The sequence below is a fragment of the Suncus etruscus genome, chromosome 2 (genome assembly GCF_024139225.1).
Source record: "Suncus etruscus isolate mSunEtr1 chromosome 2, mSunEtr1.pri.cur, whole genome shotgun sequence".
NCBI lineage: Eukaryota > Metazoa > Chordata > Mammalia > Eulipotyphla > Soricidae > Suncus > Suncus etruscus.
In genome coordinates, this window is record NC_064849.1 from 63,436,541 (window position 1) to 63,445,398 (window position 8,858).

The 8,858-nt window shown below is 35.3% G+C and overlaps 1 non-coding gene across 1 annotated transcript; it reads right to left on the reverse strand.

The window, feature by feature from the left end:
* Window positions 1-8,104: 8,104 nt before the first annotated feature.
* LOC126002712 (small nucleolar RNA SNORA51) lies at window positions 8,105-8,237 on the reverse strand. Its single transcript, XR_007493380.1, has one exon. It is a non-coding gene; the product is annotated as a small nucleolar RNA SNORA51 (small nucleolar RNA).
* Window positions 8,238-8,858: the final 621 nt, after the last annotated feature.

An 8,858-nucleotide genomic window follows, 5' to 3' on the forward strand; every position in this document is an offset into this window, starting at 1 on the left:
CCACTTTTGGCTTTGAATTGTGCACTTCCAATCAACAGATGTCTAAACAAACAAAAATACAATATCATTGGCTTATTAGGTTTTAACAAAATGGTAGGCATTCCATAAAGTTGTGGATAGAGTGGTATTGTCAAGAGTAGTGACAGAGGGGTGGGGCAATAGCACAGCAGGTAGGGAAGTTGTCTTACATTTAGCTCATTTAAGTTCCATTCCCAACATCCCACAAGCATTCCCAGGAGTAATTTCTATGTACAGAGTCAAAAGTAAGTCCTGAGTACCACCAGGTGTGACCCTAAAACAAACAAACAACAAAAAAAAGAGTAGTAAAAGAGGGATTAGAGTGATGATACAGTAGGCAGGGCATTTGCCTTGCATACAGCTAATCTGAGTTTGATCCTAGCATCCATTATGATATCCAAAACCTTCCACAAGTGATCCTAGACTACAGAAATATGAATAATCCCTCAACACCATTGGGAGTACCTGCCCCCTCCCCCACTTCACACACGAGTAGTGATAGGGAAAAAAAAATCTCTGAAAAACCTAAGAAATATGGTGATACTTTTCCAGAGGAGGTGATTCTTAGAGAAGGACATATCTTTAGAATAGAGAAGGGTTTGTACCAGCAAAGAAAAATGTAAAGCTATTCAGTATAAAAGAGCAAGGTGGTTGAAGGAAAATGCAATAGCACTAGACAAAGATGAGTATAGAACATTAAGTGGGGTCAAAAAATAATGGGTCTTATTATAAGGCTGTGCTAGGGCAGGTGGAGTCAACAACAAAAAAAAGCCCTCATCAGTTTGAGGATGGTGTGTCCACACTGTTTGCAAGAAGATTAAAACAGGGAGCTGTGCACACAGCTAGAACTAGTCTTACTTATAGTATCATGAAATCATAAGTAGTAAAAGTCAGGAGAAGGGTTAAGGCTTGATCTCCACTGAGCAAAGGCAAGAGAATGAATGTTTCCTCAGAGGTTTGGGCAGAATTAAGGCAGCAACCGAGGCTGTCTCAAAATTACCTCTTAACAAAAGAGACTGTGTACGTAAAGAACTGCTCTCAACTGAAACCAATATTTGAGACTTGAACTTTCATACTTCCATTTTAAATTTTTTCTTCCACTTTATCTATTCAGCAAATACTTGTGCTTAGCATCACAAAAATTAGGGAGATGAGTGTTAGCCAGAAAATTTTTTTTCTTACCTAATAGTAACAGAGTTTTCTTGGTTTTGTTTTTTTTTTCTCCCCTAGTTTTCTATTACTGGTAACAGATGTTGAAACATTTCAAGTTACTTTATATTTCTTTTTTTTTCTCCAAGATTTTAAAATGAGTTTTAAAAGATTTTATACAGATTTTTAGCCTCAATAGTTTTTCCCTAACATTATTACTCTTTTCTCCGCTGAATAATAAAAGAAATTAACAACTCCTATTACCGTTTATATCCCATCTGTTTAAGATGATATAAAATTTCAGATGTGCTTATAAAATACCTACCAAACATGCTAAACAATCTATACTATTATAAATATTATGTTCAGTGTATACATTTTATGTGCCACTTCTGGCATGAGTCATCCTGCTAAACCTATTGTGATTTTACCAGACTCAGCTGTGGCATTGAAGTTGAATTGAGATATCATAATATGAATAATTTGGTCTTCTGAATTCATATTGGGAATTGTGTTTTATGTTTCTTAAGAATATAAAAACTGAAAGACAAGTTTACATGTTAACTATGGAGTTTAGCTTAACATAAGAAATAGAAGATATGTTGTAGAGAATTTATTAAAAAATTGTTTTAATTTCTTAAAAGTAAAGCTTCTTGTTATAGAAAATAAAATCATCACTACTTTTTTTTTCATCACTACTTTTAATCTGCTGCTTGGATATAGAGTAAATGTTGGAGGCAGACATGCCATCCTGAGTTTATACCAGTTTGTTTACTAAAATGTAATTTCCAACAGTTTCAAAGAGCTATAAATTCATTGTTTTACAAAAATATTGATGCCTATATAATAATCATTAGAATTAATCTAAGCTTCAGATCTTTCTAAAACACTTTCAAATGCACATTGTTAAGTAAGAATTAGGATACTAAGGCTTTTATAATATAAAGTATATGTAGTGGACACAGCGTATCTTAGGTACTCAAACACTTATGGATAGGTACTGAGTACATGTACAAACATGCATGCACACAATTTGAAGGTAGAATAAAGGGCTGAAATTTCACCTAGTCTTTTTCATTATCTTTCTTTCTCATCGATGTTAGGTTAATTTGGGCAGCAAGGTCAATGCAAGTGAATCAAAGTAAAGTTTATTTATATTTACAACTGTGCTACAATACTGTGTATCTTATGCTTTGGGGTTCCTAGCATAGTTTTATGTAAATGGATTTACTTTAGTTTGTACTGAACTGATAAACTAGTGCCCCAAATTTTTTATTAAGAGCAAAACAAAAGAGTGTTGACTATTCTGTATTAATGGTAAATTTGCATGCAGTTATTCACCACCACTATGTTTTTATCTCAAAGCATAAACTAATACTCCTGACAGTCTAAAAATCTTTTCAGAGAACTTATGAGGTAAAACTATCCTTTATTGTATTATTGGTCATTTTTATAGTTAGAAACTATAATAATCTTAAAAAGTAGAAGAAAATAGTATTTGTTACTTAAATACACAGGGGGATTTTCTGGAGACCACTTGGTATATGTCACTGCAACAGCCTGAAGGCAAAGCAAATAGAAAAATCTAATTTTTTTCTAAAATGCCTGGAATTAAAAGAGATTTGCAATAAATTAGGAAAATATCATTATTCTTATGTTTTTTTTCTTTTTGAAACATTGGAATTTTTCTTAAGAACACCTATATTAATGTAAGTTTTTAATAAGTGTTTCATTGACCAATAATACAGTTATCCGGTGTGTGGAACCTCAAGAATGAGCTGAACTGACTGATGATCAACAGCCTGAACTATTGACTGATAGTCAATAGCAATTTTATTGTGTGGCTTCAGGTTTTTATATTCTACTGGCCATGATCTACATCACGAGGTCCATGTAGCTAGGTTTGTTGAGGTTAATCAAAAGTGGAGAGGGGAGCAAATGAAGTGAGAGGGGAGTAAATTATGAAGGCAATTGGGAAGAGGAAACAGATGCAGAAATCTGCCTACTATCAGGAGAATTGAGTAGATAAGAAATGCCTGCACCAAGGGATTGTCTTGTACTGACATCTGTGAGAGGGACAGCCTGATGGGCATCTTGAGGGCAGTGGTTCCATACATCTTGGACCCAAATAATCTTGGGAATGCTTTCCCAAAGCATTTGCCCTAGTCCTGAAGTGTTCTCACAAGTTGCTGTTCCTGAATGATGGGCTTTGGTCAGGCATGGTCTTTAGCAAACAACTTTACTACTTCCTTTTTTAATCATTAATAAGCAACTAGCCAAACATATATAAACAAAAGTTCTTTGAATTTTTTTAAACCTCTAATCAAACTGCAAATTAATTCTTTCACATTAAGATCAAAGGTAAAATAAAAGAATCAGTCAAGACCACTGGGATCTTTATACTAGCTCTCTCAAATGCACAGGGATACTTATATTGGTAAGCATTAATTTGAACCTTCATTGATTTAATTTTTGATTTACACTCAATTAAAGTTAAATATTTTCCTATTAATTTAACCAGGCTGAATTAGCAGTTAATGAATTATCTTTAATTAATTACAGTTGCCTCCCAGGAGGATGAAATAGGCAAAACAATGAAATATTTTAGACCCTACTGTGTGCCAGGCATGACAAATGCCCAAGCAAACGACTCTGGATTCTGATTGGTTCAAATCTGCTTGTACCTATTACTAGCTGTATATATTTGGCAAATAATTTAGCCTTTTTTTTTTGCCTTTATATGTAAGCCACATCGCATGAGATTGGTGTAGATATCTTTTTAAAGTCCTTTTAAAAAACTTGGTATTAACAGCCCAGCTCAAGAACTGAAATCAATATGAATAGCTAAATCCTCTAAGGTGAGATTAGACTAAGGGCTGAAAACACTTGGTCTTTCCTTTTGGAAGTAGATTGGGCTCAGACCCCCCTCCTACACAATCCCTTTAAATATACATCCTGCCATCTGAAAACGTAGCAGTCCCTTCCATACCTGCCATCTTCCTGGCAGAAAATCAGCCTGGCTCCTTCACCTAGCTCCAAAAGAAGATAATGGCTACTGATACTTCACAGGTATCCCAGACCAGGATACTACCCCTGGGGCATTCTCGAAATGAAGGGATTCCTTTTCCTGCATTAATTACAGCAGTATATTGCCATAATATAATTCTCCTACAGAAAAGATTTAACTTTGTAAATTAAACATATCAAACTTTCATGCCACCAAATTTGTGTTAGATCTCTAAATCCTGGACTGTGCATCTGCTTGTGGCCACACAACACCTCAATAGTTTATAGTGCTGTGAGCCCAGGTGTATCACAGGAACTCTGATGGGAAATGTACATAGTAATCTACGAAGGCCAGTGAGATTAAACAGTAACACAGGCAGCTCAGTTTAAGTGCAGCCTAGTAAATCCTTAGATGCTGACTACAGTAACACAATGGGAAAATATAGCCATCATTTCAATGTTTCTTGTTGATCTAATTCTTGGTAATTCTATTTGCCTTTGTGCTATAACAAGAAATATGAAGTGAATTTGTTTGTGCCTACATGGAGGCAGACTATGGTGGTGAGTAGGAGATTGGGGACACTGGTGAAGGGAAGATCATACTTGTGGTGGGGTTGGTGTTTGCACATTTAAGGTCTGAAGTGACTATATTATAAACAACTTGGTAAAGCATGGTATTAAGTTAAAAATTAGGGGGTAAGAAGCTTGATATTTTATTTAAATACCATATAAATATCAACTTTAGCTCTACAGTATATGTAGCAGGCCATAAAAAAAGACCAATAATAACCCATCTTATTGAATAAGAAAACCAACTCAATGTTAAGAAGAGTGGAAATGATAGAAGTAAAATTTGAGTCCAGATGTATATAATACAAATACTCACATTGAATTAATGACTCTGACAAACACTGAGGTTATATCAAAATCACTTACCCTCAAGTTTTCTGATAAAGTATGTCTTAATCAGAAGGCACAGCACAGAATTTGCATTTTGAACAGTTTTCTTAACTTTGCTAATGCTACTAAACTCCAATGAAACTCTAATGCCCAAGAACAATATATTGAAGTTCATTTTCTTTTCTTTCCTTTTTTCTTTTCTTTTTTTACTTTTTGGGCCACACCCGGTTACATTCAGGGGCTACTCCTGGCTATGTGCTCAGAAATTGTTCTTGGCTTGCGGGACCATATGGGAAGCCAGGGGATTGAACTGTGGTTCGTCCTAGGTTAGCACTTGCAAGGCAGACACCCTACTGCTTGGCCCTGAAATTCTATCTTGGGGGTATGCTATCCACTGTGAGAAGAACCTGAATTTTTTTCAGCACTATCTCCTTTCTCCCTCATATATATATATAATTTGTTTACATTAAAATATTTTAAGTTTTTGAACCTCTACCCTAGAAATTGTTTGAACACTGTAAACATTTGTATTAAAGAAACAATTCTAAAATAGTCTAGGACACTCTAACTTTTTTATGTCTATGGACTCAGGAAATGAGAAATTATTTTGAATACTGACAAAAAAAAAGAAAAATAAGGGGCTGGAATGATAGTACAGCAAGTAGGATGTTTGCCCTGCACACAGCCAACCTACGTTTGATCTCCAGCATCCATATGGTGCCTGAACCTGCCAGGAGTGATTTCTGAGCACCTAGCAGGTGTAATTAATCCCTGAGTTCCTCCAGCTGTGACTCAAAAAACAAAATACAAACAAAAAAAAGACAATGAAAAAACAATGCCAATATATTTAAATTAATTAATTAAATTCAATATTATAAAATTACAATTCTCAGCTAGTACATTACAATTCCTAACTAGCACAGCATGTACTGATGCTTTAACAAGGAGAACATTTTTGTCAGATTTTAAAGAAATTCTGGTGTTAGAAATAATCTTGGGGCCGGCGAGGTGGCGCTAGAGGTAAGGTGTCTGCTTTGCAAGCGCTAGCCAAGGAAGGACCAATGTTCGATCCCCCCAGCGTCCTGTATGGTCCCCCCAAGCCAGGGGCAATTTCTGAGCACTTAGCCAGGAGTAACCCCTGAGCATCAAATGGGTGTGGCCCAAAAAACCAAAAAAAAAAAAAAAAAGAAATTATCTTTTATGTTCCCATCCAATTCCCACAGGTACAAAAATTTTAAGAATGAAGGCTTAGAATATCTACTTCACCTTTCTGTATTTTTTTCATTCTGATTAACTTTTTTCTTTTATTATTTTTTATTTTTAAGCACCATAATTAAATACATAATTGTAATTGGGTTTCAGTCACAAAAAGAACACCCCCCTTCACCAGTGCAACCTTTCACTACCAATACCCCCTATATCCATCATTCCCCACACCCTGCCTATATTCGAGACAGGCATTTCATGACTTCGTCTCTCCTGATGAACTCATAATATTACATTGTGAATATATACCACAATTTCTTTAGCCATTCATCTATTGAAGGGCATTTCGGTTGTTTCCAAAGTTTGAGTATTGTAAATAGTGCTGCAACGAATATAGATGTGAGTAATGCATTTTTGTATTGTGTTTTTGTGTTCCTAGTGTATATTCCTAGGAGTGGTATAGCTGGATCATATGGAAGCTCAATTTCCAGACTTTTGAGAAATCTCCATATTGTTTTCTATAAAGGCTGGACTAGATGGCATTCCCACCAGCAGTGAGTGAGAGTTCCTTTATTTCCACATACCACCCAGCACTTATTATTGTTCTTGTTCTTTGTGATGTGTGCCAGTCTCTGTGGTGTAAGATGGTACCTCATTGTTGTTTTGATTTGCATCTCCCTGATGATTAGTGAATTGGAGCATTTATTCATGTGCTTTTTTTGGCCATTTGTATTTCTTCTTTGAGAAATTGTTCATTTATTCTCTCTATTTTTTGATGGAGTTAGATTTTTTTCTTAAGTTCTGTCAGTATCTTGTATATTTTAGATATTAGCCCCTTATCTGATGGGTATTGGGTGTATATTTTCTCCCATTCTGTGGGTGGCTTTTGTATCCTTTTGTATTTCTTTTGAGGTGTAGAAGCTACTTGGTTTAATATATCCAATCAGTATATCTCTGCTTCCACTTCTTTGGATAGTGCTGTTTCTGCCTTAAAGATGCCTTTTGTGTCAATATCATGGAGTATTTTACATACGTGTTATTCTTCATACCTTATGGTTCCAGGTCTGATATCAAGATCTTTAGTCCATTTGAATTTGACCTTTGTAGATGGTGTTAGATGGAGGTCCGAGTTCACATTTTTGCAGGTGGCTGACCAGTTGTCCCAATACAACTTGTTGAAGAGGCTTTTCTTGCTCCATTTTACATTTATTGCCCCTTTATTAAAAATTAATTGATGACATATCTAAGGAATATTCTCTGAATACTCAAGTCAATTCCACTGATCTGAGGGTTTGTCTTTATTCCAGTACCATGCTGTTTTAATGACTATAGATTTGTACTACAATTTAAAGTTGAGAAAAGTGATGCCTCCATATTCATTTTCCCAAGGGTTGCTCTAGTTATTCGTGGGCATTTATTGTTCCAAATGAATTTCAGGACTGTTTCATCCACTTCTTTGAATAATGTCATGGGTATCTTTAGAGGGATTGCATTAAATCTGTACAATGCTTTGGGGAATGTTGTCATTTTAATGATGTTAATTCTCCCAATCCATGAGCAGGCATGTGTCTCCATTTTCATGTGACCTCTTTTTTCTTGAAGCAGGCTTTTGTAGTTTTCTTTGTATAGGTCCTTTACCTCATTAGTCAAGTTAACTACAAGATATTTGAGTTTTTACACTAATATAAATGGGATTTTTTAATGTCCATTTTGTCATATCATTATTGGTGTACAAGAAGGCCATTGATTTTTGTGTGTTGATATTGTAGCCTGCCAATTTGCTATATGAATCTATTGCTCTGAAAGCTTTTTAGTGGAGTCTTTTTTTTGTCCCCCAATTCACAATACAGACCAGGCAAAGGGCATCGGTTGAAGTGTATAGGGGGTGTGTTTACTGTACCTCCTCTTTCTATACAGTCAGTGTAAAGAACACAGTTTAATGGAGTCTTTAGGGTTTTCTAAATATAGTATCATGTCATCTGCAATTATCAAGAACTTGATTTCTTCCTTTCCTATCTGGATGCCCTTAATATCTTTCTCTTGCCTAATCTTTCTCTTGCAAGAACTTCCAGCAAGAAAGTAAGAGACTTGTACCAGATTTTAAAGGAAAGGCTTTTAGTTTATCTCCAATGAGAATAATACTTGCCATTACCTTGTGGTAGATGGCCTTGACCATATGGAGAAAAGTTCCTTCCATTCCCATCTTGATGAAAGTATTTTTTTTTATCAAGAATGAGTTTTGGACTTTATCAAATGCTTTCTCTGCATCTATTGATATTATCATATGGTTTTTATTTTTGTTTAATCCACTGATTGTTCAATACTGAGCTGTTTAACTTCCAGATGTTGAAGTTTTTATTCTGTGTCCCTTTGCAGTTCACTTCTAATTTAAGTGCACTGTGATCTGAGAAAATTGTCTTTACAATATCTATCCTCTTGATTTTATGTAGATATGTTTTATGGGACAGCATGTGTTCTATCCTAGAGAATGATCCATGTGCATTGGAGAAGAATATGTATCCAGGTTTCTGTGGTTGGAGTGCCCTATATATACCTACCAGTCCACTTTCTTCCATTTC